The sequence below is a fragment of the Schistocerca piceifrons genome, chromosome 1 (assembly GCF_021461385.2).
Source record: "Schistocerca piceifrons isolate TAMUIC-IGC-003096 chromosome 1, iqSchPice1.1, whole genome shotgun sequence".
NCBI classification, from domain to species: Eukaryota; Metazoa; Arthropoda; class Insecta; order Orthoptera; family Acrididae; genus Schistocerca; species Schistocerca piceifrons.
The window spans coordinates 264,492,658-264,510,142 of NC_060138.1; positions in this window are offsets into that span (position 1 = coordinate 264,492,658).

Consider the following 17,485-nt stretch of genomic DNA (forward strand, 5'->3'; position numbering starts at 1 on the left):
ATGGTCGATTTTAGTTGCCACAATGTTGAGAATGAAATGTGGACAAGATACTTATATATTTCATTTAATTTAAGTACCACATAAGTGTCGTATGTAATATTGAGAAATATTCCACCTTTCACGACTGTAACAAAAGTTCTACTTACACTGGGCACGTCTGGCTTTATTTTAAAGCACTTCAATCAATCAAAAGGAAGTAGACAAAATACATTAAACAAAACTGTGGACTTACAAAAACATTAGGACTTGAATATACTGTCTGTCAGTGAAGTGCTCAGAGTTATGTCAAATGTAATTTTGTGTGTGGCACACACAAACAGCATTTATTTGCTAAAACACTGATGAGCCAACACAAACGCTGAATATTGTGCTACCGTAGCACAAAACTACGAAAGCTGACTTGGCAATGGAGGACACAAAATACAGTCCTCTTATGATGCTTCAAAAGAGAGAAACGCGTCTGGTCTAAATAAGTCGCTTATTGCAGTTGCAGAAGAGTGATATATTTCAATACCATTGGTAAAACTGCGACTGTGGAACAAAAACAAGAAATAGAACATGAATACCATTGTATATGTGCCATACCTTTCACCGATGGAAGTGCTTTAAAATAAAGCCAAACGCGCCGTGTGTATATAAAACTTTTATTACAGTCGCGAAAGACAGAATATTTCTCAATATTACATACGACACCTATGTGGTACTTAAATTAAATGAGATATTGTTATACAGTAAATATTATATGAGATTTAGGTATCTTGTCCACATTTCATTCTCAACATTGTGGCAACTAAAATCGACCATACGGAAAGTATATGCTATGGACTTATACCTCTGCAAACTCTTCAAAATTTCGTGCAATGGTTTACTACATTTAATGCTGCACATCAAAACAAAATTAAGTCATTTATGGGGGGAAGGCATCAGGCAAGAAGACGTATAAAAATCAAATTTTTTGGCCAAATAGTTTTTGTGAAATCGAATGATAAGTGTGTCGAAGCAGTGGGAACACCATGTGTCTGCACAGGCGAGAAGTGCAGTGATGACAAAATCGCGCACAGCGTGGAATGCGGGGAGCACGTTTCTGCAGCAGCGAAAAAGTTAATGAAGAGGCAAAGCACTAGAAATTTCATTCAAACGAATAAAATTCGTGAAGTAAGGCACTCCAATATTGTTTTTAAATAAAGAAAATGTTAAGCACCAAACAAGGTATGAACTCATAACCTTTCCCTTGGCAGTCCCACACCTTAACTGTTCCGCTACCTCAGCTCATTAAACAGTGTGACTCCATAAGGACTCTAACACCTCACGCAACAACTTATAAACACTGTTGGTATGACTATGAATTACTCACGCTTCGTCGAAGTACAACAGGAAATAAACAATTACCGCTGTTCTTTATTGCGAAAAAGCAGTTCGTGAGATTGAAACAAACACCTTTCCTTGCTATTGCCTGAATTAGGAGTCTTATTGCTTGTTTGGTTTAATTAATTAATAGAATATGAAGCAATTGGTATAAAGAATGCTTTTTCCAAACTTTCTATAAAAGAAAGTCTGCTATCAAGACATTACTTTTGGTCTATTACTTTATTTATGACTGAACGTTTCTAAAACTGCAGACACTCGTCCGCGCTCTGCACTGCTGTCGAGATCTGGCAACGTCGTTCTCTGTTCATTGGCTGACTGTGTTTTGTGACGTCAGATGCGCAGAACGAACCTAAACTCGGCCGCCAAGATATATGACGCGCACTTTACAACGCTGAGACTCCGCCATCGAGTGCGCTAGCAACAAATTTTTTAATCATGGACCTCTTACATAACCCTCCACTGGGGGGGGGGGGGGGGGGAAATTTGGCAGTGATGGTGAGTCAATTGGACTTGCCATGAGCAACAAATTTTTCTATAACCTATTTAGTTTACTAAGGCTACAGACACAGAGTATATACATTACTGATTGACAAGGCGTATACGCAATGAGTACAAAAGATATTAACAAATTACATAAAGTGCACACATTATAAAAGTCTTTAGCATATTTGGGACAACTAATCATATTAACAAATGAAATGAAGTGCACACGCACTGTATAAGTCTTTAGCATTTTTTTACAAGAACTAAATAAATAAAGTGCACATGCACTGTAAAAATCTTTAGCATTTTTAGATGAATTAGACATATGAAGGAGTGAAATAAAGTGCACATGCACTGAGTACAAAATATATTAACAAATGAGATAAAGTGCACACGCACTGTAAAATTCTTTAGCATTTTTACAACAATTAAACATATCAAGGAGTGAAATAAAGTGCACACGCACTGTAGAAGTCTTAAGCATATTTAGGACAACTGATCTTATTAACAAATGAAATGAAGTGCACACGCACTTTATATGTCTTTATCATTTTACAAGAATTTAAACGCACTGTATAAGTCTTTACCATTTTACAAGAACTGGGAAAGGAATGGGAAGGATTGCATCATGGTTGTAGCACAGTAGGTTGCACGTAGCTGCACTGAAAGTCCATATCTTTCTACAGAAGCACAACACCAAGTGAGACAATCTGAACTTCTCTTCCCTGAAGTATTCATCAGTGTAGCCAAGACACTGAAATGTTGCATTAATATTGTATGTTATCATTTTGGTAGTACATTAGGTACACCAAACAGTAGGACCATAATAACATCTCCATCGTTCAAGGTGGTGGACAGCATGATGTGTCAACACCACATTCTTGTAGAATCTATACCCTTTCACCAACGTAGAATTAGTGCAAAAACCAAATATAGTGCTCCATGATCATGAGGGTGGACAGGACAAACGGATATTGCAGTAATTTCTGGTAATTAGGTCAGAAGGTGAAGGACATTAAGTCTTATGCTAGTCATCATTCAGAATTACATTAGTGTATCAACCGATTTGAATAATTATTGGCACTCATTGGTTAGTTACTAAACATTTCTGTACTATGTATGGAGTATTACAGAACAGTATTGGTAAGTCATCTTATTACAGTAATTATTACAGAACATTATTCATAAGTCATCTAATTACAGTAAATATTGGCACTCATTGACCAGTTACAAAATATTTTTATGCATTATTCAGAAGTCATCATTCAAAGCAAGAGTTAATTAATGGCATAGCATTTATGCATAAGTCATCATATTACAGTAAACAGTGGCATTCATTGGCCAGTTACTAAACATGTAGCAAGTATTGAGTATTACAAAACACTATTCATAACTCATCTGATTGCAGTAATTATTGGCACTCATTGGCCAGTTACAAAGCATTCATATAGTTTTACAAAACATTATTCAGTATTATTCACAAGTCATCATTCAAAACAAGAGTTAATTATTGGCATAGCATTTATAGAGTATAACAAAATATTATTTACAGAAATTATTGGCATAGCATTTATACATTATTACAAAACATCATTCAGTATTACTCAGAACTCATCATTCAAGTGACATAGGACATATTTAAAATGTAACACACTGTTACTATTACTCAAGGTCTGTGGTCCAATAATACATAGATATAATGGATTCAATACATCTGAAAAATTTGCATTATATTTAGGACTAGAAATATATCTTAAACTGGTAGCATTATTTAGTTGTATACTAGTAATAGTTGGGACTGGTAATATTTTTTTTTTTTTTGCTAGCAATGCATAGCGTTGGGATCGCTAATTAATTGCTGGAGCATGAAAATATATGCTTTTGACTTATTGCTGGAAATAAGGATTAATAACGTCATTGGTCATGAGTCAGCTGTACCGAGGTTATCAAACAAGTAGAGTATATGTGATCACATTCATGAATGATACACAACTGGGTAAAGAAAATGCAAGTAGTGGAACAGGTTTAATAACTAAATGCTTATAGCATATTAATATCATGAAAAGCTTCTCCTGGAAAAAAAATACAAAATGGATTATTGTCCTGAAAGAAGAAATGTATTCATATTATGCTGAAAAGTAGTAAACTTCGAATTAACAGGTAAGGAAACGTGTACTCAATATCTGTGTACTGTAGCTGTCTTTCCCAAAACATTCAGTCATTATACTACGCGACATAAGACATACTGTCAAAAGGAACTGCAACAAACACATAAATAACTACATAGCATCTCTTAACTAATAGTAAATATATAAACCTCATCATTATCATCATCTGCAAGGAAAACTTCATTATTCATATTACCATAACTTCATCATTTTCACCATCTGCAAAGAAAAACTTCATTATTCATATTACCATTTTCTTCATATAACTATTCATCATCATTTATTATCATCTGCAAAAAATAGACACTTCATTATTCATTATTCATATTACTATTTACTTCATACATCTATTCATTATCATTCATTACTTCATATAGTATAGAGTTTCTTACTTCTAGCATATTTCATCACTAAAATTAACATGTGTAGTTCTGTCTGACAGCTTGCTCAATCGCCTCGCATTCTGAAAGAAAAGTAATTAGTCAAGACTGCTATCATACGATGTGTATAGTATATTCCTGTCAATGCTTGTTAATTCTCATCCATTTACTCTTCATGACACGGTTATTGCATTTTCTTTCGTTCATTCCGATGGTTAAACTTCCATTTCATAGTAAGCCACTGTGGTTTGTTTAATTTATTTCTTTTACACGTCATTGCTTTCTGAAAATGATGAACATGGATTAATATCTTGCATTTAAATCATATACCCATAAGATAAAAACTTGTTTCTAGTGATATAACTAAGCATACAGCATAGCATGACAGGAAAACGTATTAGGTCAAAAACATAGACAGTTTTCAAGTGCAAAAAATGTACACACAGTATCATAATGTAGTAGCAAAAAATGTAAAATAGTCACGATGTTGAGATATCATAAGGCAAAATGTCAAAGTCAACTGGTGTTTGTTATATCTTAAAGATTACATAGCGCATACAGACAAAAATTCTACTTTCGATAGGAAAACAATCATACATACACAAAAAATGGAAAATGTGCACGGTCTGATGTTTAACGACAAGAAAAGCGACCTGCTAATCTTACCTTGCCGGGCACTTGCCAAGAAAAAATATGATCATCATCAGTAAGTAGTCACATATACATAATTGCTTAAGTGGTCATATATATATCAGGAAATGGCATTACAGAGTGATAAATCATAAAGTGTGTTCATTCAATAAAGGGTTTAATATTGGAGACATGGTGATTGACTTTGCTTTTTCTGGTTCTCAAAGTTTCGACGTGTACTACATTGGGGTGAGGAATGCTGCGAATTCTATATGGACCTGCGTATAGAAGCTCAAATTTACTGCATCTACTCTTTCCTCTGTTGGATAAATAGTGTGTGGGTACTAATATCTTCTGTCCTATGTGAAAGTCGCGGCGCGTACAAACCTGTTTTTGCTGTCGTCTCCGGCGCTCTGTGGCACGTTTGATGTTGTTGAGTGCAATGTCAATTATTTCATGATGGCGCAGTCGACGAGATGTAGGAAAGGATACTAATTCTTTAATTTTGTCAGGTGGTTCATCATTTTTCAATATAAGAGTCGGAGATAGCATAGTAGACTCATTTGGTATGGAGTTAATTACATCCTGGAATGAGAGTATGTGTGTATCCCAATCAATATGTCTTTTATGGCAGTATATTCTACACAGTTTACCAATTTCTTTCATCAGTCGTTCACAGGGGTTCGAAGAAGCGTGATACTTGGATATATAGATCGGAGAAATGTTTCTAGCTCATAACATACGGGTCCATATTGCAGATCGAAATTGTGGTCCGTTGTCGGAAATTACTTTCAATACACGCCCTACATGAAATAAAAAATCTTTTACAAATGCATTCGAAATAGATTTAGCAGTAGCTTTGCGTAACGGAGTGAAGGTAACAAATTTCGAAGTGAGTTCAACAGCGACAAAAATGTAACAAAAACCTCTATTAGATCTGGGAATCGGACCAAAAATGGCTACAGCGGCCATGTGCCTTAATTTAACGGGTACAATAGGATGTAACGGAGGAATATGTGAAGTCGTGTCTGATTTAGCTTTCTGGCAGATTTTACATGACGCTAAAACTCGTCGAATACGTTTCTCCATGTTCACAAAATAACAGTTCTGTCTCAGTATAAGAAAACATTTTCTGGCTCCATAATGTGCGTAACTCAAATGAGTATACCAAATTAATTTGTTAACAAGTTCGTCAAAAATACATAGTAACCAATTGTTGCTACCAGGGCGAGAGCGGCGGAACAGAATGTTATTGCGTACAGTGTAATGGTTTCTGATGATAACATTATTCCTATCTTGCCAAAGATGTTTAATTTCTTTCCACACGTTGTCTTTGCTCTGCTCTTGTGCTATGTCTCGTAGTGATGACGAAATAAAATTTTCGAATGCAACTTGTTGAATATACATGACGCTAAAATTTGCTTGGCAGAAGTTGGTTGCGATGTCTTGCTGATTGTTGCTGAGAGAACGGGATAGTACGTCTGCTACAACATTTTGTGTACCGAGAATGTGAACAATTGTAAAATTAAATTCCTGCAAATAAAGTTTCCATCTGCTTAACCTGTCATATATAAATTTAGCTGAAAGTAAAAACTGTATAGCTCTGTGATCTGTGTAAGTGGTAGTATGTCTTCCATAAAGAAAATGCCTAAATCTCGTAAATGCCCGTACAACACATAATGTTTCAAGTTCTGTGACAGAATACTTGCGTTCAGCAGGTGACAGAATGCGACTTGCAAAGGCGATGTTTTTAATTACTGAAGTACCGTCTTCATCAATTTCCTGAAAAATGTGTACGCCTAAAGCGGTGTTAGAACTGTCGGTGGCAATGGAAAAATTTCTAGTAAGATCTGGGTGTGATAAAAGTGGTGCGTTCAACAAAGCTTGTTTCAGATTGACAAATTCAGACTGTGCTTGGCTATCCCAGGACCAAATAGCGTTTTTACCCGTCAATTGGCATAATCTAGGGGTGTCTAAAGCAAAGTAATGAATAAATTTACGGAAAAAGTTAATTAAACCCAAAAAGCTGCGTAGTTGTTTCTTCGTCGTAGGAACAGTAATGTCACGTAAAGCTTGAAGTTTTTCCGGGTCAAGCACAATGCCTTCTGCTGAAATTACATGTCCAAGAAGTTTTATGGAAGTTTTGCCAAAGTGCGATTTGTTAAGATTAACTGTGAGTCCTTGTGCACGAAAAGTTTGCAACAGTTGTTCCAGAATCAGATTATGTTCAGACCAGTTAGCTTCTGCAATAAGAATGTCTACATACGTTGTGATTCTGTCTTTTAATTCTGTCGGAAGTATAGTATTCAAACCGCGAATAAATGCTGCTGAAGAAATTGTTAAACCGAACGGTAATTTGCAAAACTCGTAACAGTCACCAAAACAGAGGAAGCTGTGTATTTTCTCCAGTTCGGATGGAGCTGAATTTGCCAAAATCCCGATTTCAAATCTAATGTGGAATAAATAGCAGTACCATGAAATTTCTGTAAAAGTTCTTCTAGTGTTTGTGGGCAATCTGTTTCATTAATAATAATGTCACTGATGTGACGCGAATCAAGTATGAGCCGAAGTGAGCCATCCTTTTTCTTAACAATATGGAGCGGGTTTATATACGGACTAACTGCTGGTTCAATAATTCCTTGGTCAAGCATAGCTTGCAATTCTTTCTTAACTTGTTCTCTGTGGATATAAGGAATGGGATAATGTTTAGCTTTAAATGTGTCGTGCTGTTTAACTTGAAATTCATACATAAAACCGGACATAGTACCAGGGACGTTGTCAAAAACGAGCTTGCTGTAAAAGAATATTGCTTAGTTGAGTACGTTCGTCGTCTGTATTTGCACTGCTTTGTTTTACTTTATCAGAAATCATTTGCATAACGTCATAGTCGGCTTCGTCTGGTGTATTATAATTGTGTACGTACGTATCTGTGACCAATGTGGAATGACAGTCTACGTTACGTGATGCAGAAATGACCTCTGTCCGATTAATTGTTTGTTCTTCTGCAGATAAAGAGTGCTGAAATTCTAATGCCAGTTGTACATTTTCATCCTTTAACATTAAATAGTAATTTTGAAAGTCAATAATTGCGTCGTGTTGTACCAGAAAATTCGTACCTAACATAACGTCTGTTGTCAATAAGGGAACAATTCAAAAATTTGAGTGGAACGTATGACCTGCAATACAAAACGATAAGTGTGTCTGTAATTTTACATCTACTCCTTTACCAGATACTGCTCCTTTCACTTTAGTTCTGCCTAATGGTAACATAGGATAAATATTCTCTTTGTTACATTCGTTGAAGGTTTCTTCATTTATAACTGACATAGGTGATCCAGAATCGATTACTGCTGAAAATTTCTATGATCTAATCTTTACTTCAATTACAGGGTGGGAAATGGTTTTTTTGAATAACTGGTTTTTCATGCAAAAGTGTGTCTCGGATGTCGTCAAAAGTAATAACATTTTCGTGAACGAGAGTCTGTGTGTCAAGAGTATTGCTTGCGTTGCTGCACGATGCAACCTGTACTGTATCTAGTCAAATTCTTTCTGACGTGCTGTTATTTGTGGGAGGATGCTGTGGCACTTCAACTATTTGTACTGTTCTGTTATTTCTTCCTGACGTATTACGTTCGGCATGATACCGACTGTCTGGTTCATTCATGATAATCTGTTGTTGCAGATGATTCTGCTGCTGGTAAGACCGACTGTTATTAAACGTACGCTGAAAACTGTGCTCTTTACTTTTACGTCTGTCATAATAATCATTGCTATACGGCGCGTTGCAATAGGAATTGAGATGATGTGTTTTCTGTACGTAGTGATTACTTTGATGCTGTGCGTTACTATTTGTCGGAGCCGACGCTATGCGTTTAGGCGGGGAAACATTAAAGATTGGTTGACCTTGCAGACTACATTGTTGTTTAAGTATGCTAACCGACTGGTTTTGTTGCTGTTGTGGGGAAAACCCTCTATTGTTGCAAAAATGTATTTGCTGTTGCTGTAATTGTACGGTTACTGATAACTAAAATTTTCTCTGTTATTAAAATTATGTTTTAGTTCTTGCCATTTCGGAAGTGTCTAATGAAAACTGTCACTTTCGGTAAAACTTGTCGTATCAGGTTTTCTTTACTCTTTCATAACCCTAGATAGATCGATAGTTGAAGAGTTGTTTTGATAGATATAAAGGATAGTAAAAGAGAAGGCAGCAGTGCAGAAATCTAAAGATGAAACAGCACTACTATGGCTCGGGGCCCTGTGCACGCTACTGCACATATTCATCGAAGTACAATGAATCCCCTGAGGTCTCTTACGCGCTGCAAATAAATTTTAATTTCTGCATTACAGGCAATGCCGGCGAAAATTCGAAATCAAATTGTTGTATCCCGTCCAAAGGGTGAATCTGTGTTCTGTCATTATTAAATACCTTTAATTTTCTCACGGATAGAAAGTGCTTATAATCACAATTATCGTCTCTGAATGTCTCAACTGGTTCAGGATTGTATGATAATCCGTTTGTCTGTGTCTGTTCGGAATCTAAGTCACATACTCTGTAAATTACCTAAGTTGCACGGACTGTGTGAATGTGACAAATGTTCGAAATGTGGCGTATGTTGTGACGTGTTAAAGGCTGAAACATTTTTTATTTCTGTCACTTTAAAACGTTCGTCAATTTGGCTGTTCTGTCGTTCAAATTTCTTATCAACTTTCGCATCCAGAGTGCGTGATAGTTCTGCTGACATTATTTTAAACTCGTCGCGTAACTGTGTTGCGTTTTCAGAACATTGTTTAGCGACTGCACTACTTTCATCTCTAAGTGATTCTGTTGTGGCTGCATGTGTATTACTTAATTCTTGTGCAACAGATCTAATTTCTTCAGTACTGTTACTATCACAAGCCTTAATTTCCTCACATAACTGTTCTTTAGTATCATGGCGTTGCACGGCAACGGCTGTAATCTGTTCACTAAGTTGTTTGCTCTGCTCATTAAGGTTGTCGTGTTTTTCAGTCGACTGTTTGAAACTTTCAGTAAGTTGTTTGATCGACCTGTCATATTTTTCATTGAGTTGTTTGCACGAGTCATTAAGTTGTAGCAATAATGCCATAACTTGATCCCAGCCAAAATAAGCGACTCTATTCACTGTACTGTGTGATGGTGTATCTGCATTTGTCACGTTTTGTGTAACCATTTGGTCATTGTCTGATTTACTAAAAGGTTTGCCAATCGGATGTGCACTGTTGGTCACTACATCGGAATCAAATAAACCTGACGTATTTTGAGTACATTGTTCATCTTCGCCAGAAACAATTATCTGTTCGCTACGTAAATTTTGCAAATCAGGTGTGTCAAGTTGGGCAGCATTCATTGTAACGGAACGTGCCGCGTCATCAATTGTTAAATTTACTGTGGGCATAATTGAATTTGTTTGCTCATCATTAGGATTACAATCATTACTAGTGGTCGGTACGCACTGATTGTCCGTAAATGGAGGATTATCATTAAGACACTGAGTGTCGCTAGTATTATCGGCCAAATTATTCGAATCGGCTTTTTCACTCATTGCACATCGCGATGTACTGTTAGTAGTTTTTCGCAGCATTGTCATAAATCAAAGTTAAGCACAAAATGAAACAAAGATAAAGCAAAATTGGAACAAATACAATTACAACAAAGAGCAATAAACTGCCGATGATCTGTGAAAGAAAGAGTGACAAATTAGTAAATGCGTTGCGCCAGATGTAAACTACATCTAATATTAGGTAAATAAGAGCAGATATATATCTGACTACCACTCAGAAATTCACAAAGAAAATACGATCCTGGCCGGTTGTCGACAAGTGTAACCTTCCCACAAAATAAAAAATGTAATATAAATAATATTCACATTTAGTGTATTTTCAAAACAGAAAAATTCCTAAACCGCTCAACAGTAAAAAATATAATTATGTCGTTCACATTCAGTATAACCTGCCAACAGGAAAATTGCGTAACCTATCAATAATAAAATGTGACTAATCCCTCAATAATAAAAAATGTGACTCACTTATAACCTTTCAATAATTGACTGTGAAATTAAACTGGTAAATTTTAGACGTCAGCAGTGCTGCGTCATGGCCCTGAAAGATCATTCTGAATAAATAGAAAATTCTTACCTCAATTATGTCGCCGGATAACGCGTATATATCTGCTCCTACAAGAAATTTTTCTCGCACAGCTGAGTGCAATGCTGGCCGATAGATTTGTCATTTGTAAAAGGAAACAACTGATTTTTCTTTTCAATAATCGGGATGACCAAGGATTGGAGAAATTAGTAAATTCTTTACATTGAAATGAATGATCGTCAAAAGTTACGTTTTATGAGAAAGATTATTATTAAGAGATTTTTTTAAAAAACATTTACATGGGACTTGAGATGACAATACTACACATGCGCGAGGCTGCTTTTACCTTATACTACAACCACAGTCTAACATAACAGTCGCGACACTTCGCCTCGATTTTGTTGCCTACAGCGCCAGCAGCGCCCCAAGCGGCCGGTAGGTTGAACTGTGAGTTCGGCGCGATCGTGAAAGTGAATAGTGATTATTTATTTTGATTTATACAATGGCTTTTACAATCGGGAGCGTTTGTAGTGCAATAAATTGCAGCAGCAACAGGAAGAAGACACCACAGCTGTCTTTTTAGGTTTCCTCAAGATCCTGAGAGGTATATACCATCATGTTACTAAACTGTATCGTCAGATTCACTTGCAAACTACATGTGTATAAATGATGAATGTTTCGTTTTAGGAGCAGAAAATGGCTAGTTAATAGCAGACGAGAAGACCAGACGAAGAAAGCCCCAGTTACCTATATAATAATATTAGGTTCTGTTCGCTACATTTCGAACAAAACCAGTTCATGAACAAAGACAATAACAATCTCGTGTGGAATGCAGTACCCACACTTTTTGACATTCCAAATAAGCCACCGCAACTGACGATGAAGAGGAAACTGCCACAAAGATTCGACAGTCAATCTAAAGCTGTAAAACAGTCCTAAGACACAGAAGCAGCCAGTTCAACTCTCCATGTATCAGTGTCAGATTCGTGTGAATCATCAACACAGACCTGCTTTGACGATGAAGTGGTTAGATTGAGTGCAGCTGTTCGTGTCTTACAAAAGCGTGTAAAGTGTCAGAATGTGCAGATCGCTAGACTTCGAGCGAAACTACTACGGGACAAGGAAAGTGCCTACAGACAGATTGTTTGAAAATTATTCAAATATTTGGTTTTTCGTGAAATGTAATGTAATCAGCTCATTATAATGTTTTCAGCATATTTCTCCCACTATTTGGCAGTTGCTTGTCCCACTTAGAATAAGGTAAAGATGAACGTCGTACTTGTGGCAACAGGCGACAATGACAAACACAGTAGGCCTACAGAACGATAAACGAGCTGCAGATCGCTTTTGCATATAGAGGTACATGTCTGTGCTTCTTACATTTGAATCTGTGTGTTTATATTCTTTTGATATCAACGTGGTAAGCTGCAATTCTGTCCAATGTCACAAGTGTTTCTTCACGAATGTGTTGTAGCTTGCCACTCTATTCATGGATTTTGTCCATACTTGCGCTTATTTTAGAAACATTTTTAGAAACATATATGCCTTCTGATAGTACACAAGCTCTTGGGGGCAAGAAAATAACTCGAATAATTCGGAAATTACGTAGGAAATGGATGTAAACAAACATTATGCTTACGACGCGTCTGACGTTCTCCTTACCTGCCGCTTGGAGCGCTAGTGTCGCTCCATCTGTCAAACGGCAACAACTTTTACAGCAGTGAGTGTCGCGACTGTTATGTTAGACTGTGCTACAACGCTGAGACTCCGCCATCGCTGCACACGACCGGCCCAGCCAACACGACACACCAGACTGCTCGCTAGCAACAACTTACTCCTACTAACACACAGTTCCTACTGCAGTCAACACTGCTCTTTGGTCTCAGATTCTCTTATAGCTTACATATCGCAGGTAGCGCGTGAGCAATCCATCGAAATTACATCTGCTCGAGTGCGCTAGCAACAAATTTCTTAATCATGGACCTCTTACACAGGGAATCAGTGATCATAAGGCCGTTGCAGCATCCCTGAATATGGAAGTAAATAGGGTTATAAAAAAAGGGAGGAAGGTTTATCTGTTTAGCAAGAGTAATAGGAGGCAGATTGCAAAATCTGAAAATCTCTGTTCCGACACTGACGATGTTGAGTGTTTATGGAAAAGTTCAAGGCAGTCGTGAAATGCGTTTTAGACAGGTACTTGCCGAGTAAAACTGTGAGGGACGGGAAAAACCCACCGTGGTTCAACAACAAAATTAGGAAACTACTGCGAAAGCAAAGAGAGCTTCACTGCAAATTTAAATGTAGCCAAAACCTCTCAGACAAACAGAAGTTAAACGATGTCAAAGTTAGTGTAAGGAGGGCTATGCGTGAGGCGTTCAATAAATTCGAAAGTAAAATTCTATGTACCGACATGACAGAAAATCCTAGGAAGTTCTGGTCTTACGTTAAATCAGTAAGTGGACCGAAACAGCATATCCAGACACTCTGGGATGATGATGGCATTGAAACAGAGGATGACACGCGTAAAGCTGAAATAGTAAACACCTTTTTCGAAAGCTGTTTCACAGAGGAAGGCCGCACGAACAAAAAAAATGGCTGACATCGAAATAAGTGTCCAAGGAATAGAAAAGCAACAGAGGAAAGTCCACTGGACGTGACGGGATACCAATTCGATTCTACACAGAGTACGCGAAAGAACTTGCCCCCCTTCTAACAGCCGTGTACCGCAAGTCACTAGAGGAACGGAAGGTTCCAAATGATTGGAAAAGAGCACAGGTAGTCCCAGTTTTCAAGAAGGGTCGTCGGGCAGATGCGCAAAACTATAGGCCTGTATCCCTGACATCGATCTGTTGTAGAATTTTAGAACATGTTTTTTGCTCGCGTATCATGTCATTTCTGGAAACCCAGAATCTACTCTGTAAGAATCAACATGGATTCCGGAAACAGCGATCGTGTGAGACCCAACTCGCTTTATTTGTTCATGAGACCCAGAAAATATTAGATACAGGCTCCCAGGTAGATGCTATTTTCCTTGACTTCCGGAAGGCATTCCATACAGTTCCGCACTGTAGCCTGATAAACAAAGTAAGAGTCTACGGAATATCAGACCAGCTGTGTGCCTGGATTGAAGAGTTTTTAGCAAACAGAACACAGCATGTTGTTCTCAATGGAGAGACGTCTACAGACGTTAAAGTAACCTCTAGCGTGCCACAGGGGAGTGTTATGGGACCATTGCTTTTCACAATATATATAAATGACCTAGTAGATAGTGTCGGAAGTCCCATGCGGCTTTTCGCGGATGATGCTGTAGTATACGGAGAAGTTGCAGCATTAGAAAATTGCAGCGAAATGCAGGAAGATCTGCAGCGGATAGGCAATTGGTGCAGGGAGTGGCAACTGACCCTTAACATATACAAATGTAATGTATTGCGAATACATAGAAATAAGTATCCTTTATTGTATGATTATGTGATATCGGAACAAACACTGGTAGCAGTTACTTCTGTAAAATATCTGGGAGTATGCGTACGGAACGATTTGAAGTGGAATGATCATATAAAATTAATTGTTGGTAAGGCGGGTGCCAGGTTGAGATTTATTGGGAGAGTCCTTAGAAAACGTAGTTCATCAACAAAGGAGGTGGCTTACAAAACACTCGTTCGACCTATACTTGAGTATTGCTCATCAGTGTGGGATCCGTGCCAGGTCGGGTTGACAGAGGAGGTAGAGAAGATCCAAAGAAGAGCGGCGCGTTTCGTTATTTGGTAAGCGTGATAGCGTTACGGAGCAAACTCAAGTGGCAGACTCTGCAAGAGAGGCGCTCTGCATCGCGGTGTAGCTTGCTGTCCAGGTTTCGAGAGGGTGCGTTTGTGGATGAGGCATCGAATATATTGCTTCCTCCTGCTTATACCTCCCGAGAAGATCACGAATGTAAAATTAGAGAGATTCGAGCGCGCACGGAGGCTTTCCGGCAGTCGTTCTTCCCGCGAACCATACGCGACTGGAACAGGAAAGGGAGGTAATGACAGTGGCAAGTAAGGTGCCCTCCGCCACACACCATTGGGTGGCTTGCGGAGTATAAATATAGATATAGATGTAGATACTGTTCGCCATGCACGAACAAGTTAAGGCAGAACTAGACAGATTGTGGAATCTGGGTGTTATCTCCCTAGTCTTACCTAGTCACTGGAGGACCCCTATATTCATTGTACAGAAGCCTAATGGGTAGCTTCAGAGATGTGGTGATTTTCAGTCTACCTGTCGTAGAGGCCCCTTATCAGTTATAGGGCCGCATAACAGACAAGCAAGGTGGGCTACCGACATTCCTTCAAGAGCTCAGATCCAAACATAGCCAATGGATGTAAACAACGACATAAACGTGGAACTACTTCGTGGAAAGCCGTATGACAGAGATCCACCAATTTAACTAATGTGACTATGTGTAGCACTTCGCTGAATCGGCGTTATAAGCACGCCAGCAGAGTCAGACCGGCAGTGTGTACCTACAGCTAGGACAGCTCCGGCCAATACCTACGGCGGCTTTAGCACAGTAGACACTCGTCGTAGTCTTCAGTAGAAAGTTGTATCTATGTAACTGTGCTAGAGAAGTATTTTGGATATTATTTTCTTTTCATTGTCTTGTACTTTTATCTGGTTCTGCCACCACAAGAATTGTTGTGCTTCTTGTTTTTGCGTTTGGAAATTAGTGCGCGCCAAGAAGGCGGTTTAGTTCTAATAAAGTGTGTTCAAACTTGATCGTTTGTTCTCTCCTGACTACCGCAGGACACTGCAGTTATTGGCGACGAGGATAAAAATTTCATTTTCGAACTGAATGACCTCCTCCGAGTAACTTTTCGAGTCCCTGATGGAAACTCTACAGTAGGTTCAGGCGGTGCTCACAAGGTCAGAACATCGCTCTCACTCCTCAGCGTTGCAAGAGGTAGCTCAAAGAGTTAATTCCATCGCGGGTAAATTGAACACTTTGCACATGGCCCCACCGACGTTTCCGGCTTTTGATAGGTCTGTCGAACCACGGTCAAATTATGTCGAACGGAACAACATTTACAGACACGTGGGATCCACGACGAAAATCTAAGTCGGGCTTTTTTTTTAGCGACAGTCAGTCCACAGGTGTATCGTTTAATTCAACAATTGAACCCTGAGCAGTCTGCTCGCAATTTCTCGTTTACCCACATCAAGGGATGCCCTCGTGAGTACTTTGACGCACAAATACACGTCACCTTCGTCCGTCAGACTTTCTTTTCTTGTGGAAAGTCTTCAGGTCAGACATATGAGAATGGATTACGACGTTCCACGATATCTCCCGCAATTGAAAATTCCGGTGATCCAACGTTGCCTGCAAGCAGTCTTATGCCTGTTCGTCGATTCGCGACGTGTGGTGTTTCACACACCAGCCGAGGGTCTTCAGGCTGATATTTTGAAGTTACAGGACCCGTCCCTCGACACCTGTCTGCTGATCATTCGTGCGTTTGAACAGTCTCACCGGCTACAACCGCATCTTGATCCGGCTGTTTTCGCGGTTCGCCAATTGCCTAGTGCCGAGCGGGAGTCTCGTCGGTCCATTGGTACATCCCGTGACAGAAAGTCTCTCGCCATTTTCCAAAGTTATTTGGAACACCTCACAAGTCAGGTGTCCGATGCGGCAAATTATCTGGACAATGTCATCGTCGGTGGCTCGTCCACGGTGGACCTCGCGGACAAGTTGGATAGGCTGTTTCAGATTGCGTTGCCGAAAAGAAAAGTGTAACTTTTTTGCGCGCGAGATCAGTTATCTCTGGTTCACGATTGATGCCCATGGCCTACACATCTCTAAGGAGTATTTCGAGGTGATTCAAAACCTGCCTCCTTCCACCAATGTGAAGCAACTGCAATCCGTCCTCGGTCAAATCAACTATTATTGGCGTTTTATACTCCACGCCACTGAGATTTCGGCGCCCCTGACCGGATTATTGCGCAAGGGTGTGCGTTGGGTTTGGAACACGGCATGTGAGCAGGCTTTCACACATCTCAAGTCGTCTCTCTCCCACCCATCTTGTCTGGCCGCTTACGATCCTTCCCTGCCCCAAATCGTCACCGCCGACGCATAGGACTGTGGCCTGGGTGCAGTCCTTTCGCCAAGTGGTCGACGGCGTTGGGACGCCGGCGCCTTTCACATTCAAAAAATTGACTGATCCTCAAACCAAATATAGTCAAATTGAAAAGGAAGCTTTGACGCTGGTTTCCGCCCTGACGATATTCTATGATTATGTGCATGGTCGTCATTTCACTCTGCAGACTGACCACAAACCTTTGGTTTCTTTGTTCCACCTGGTTGCCGCAGTGCCCACTTGGACA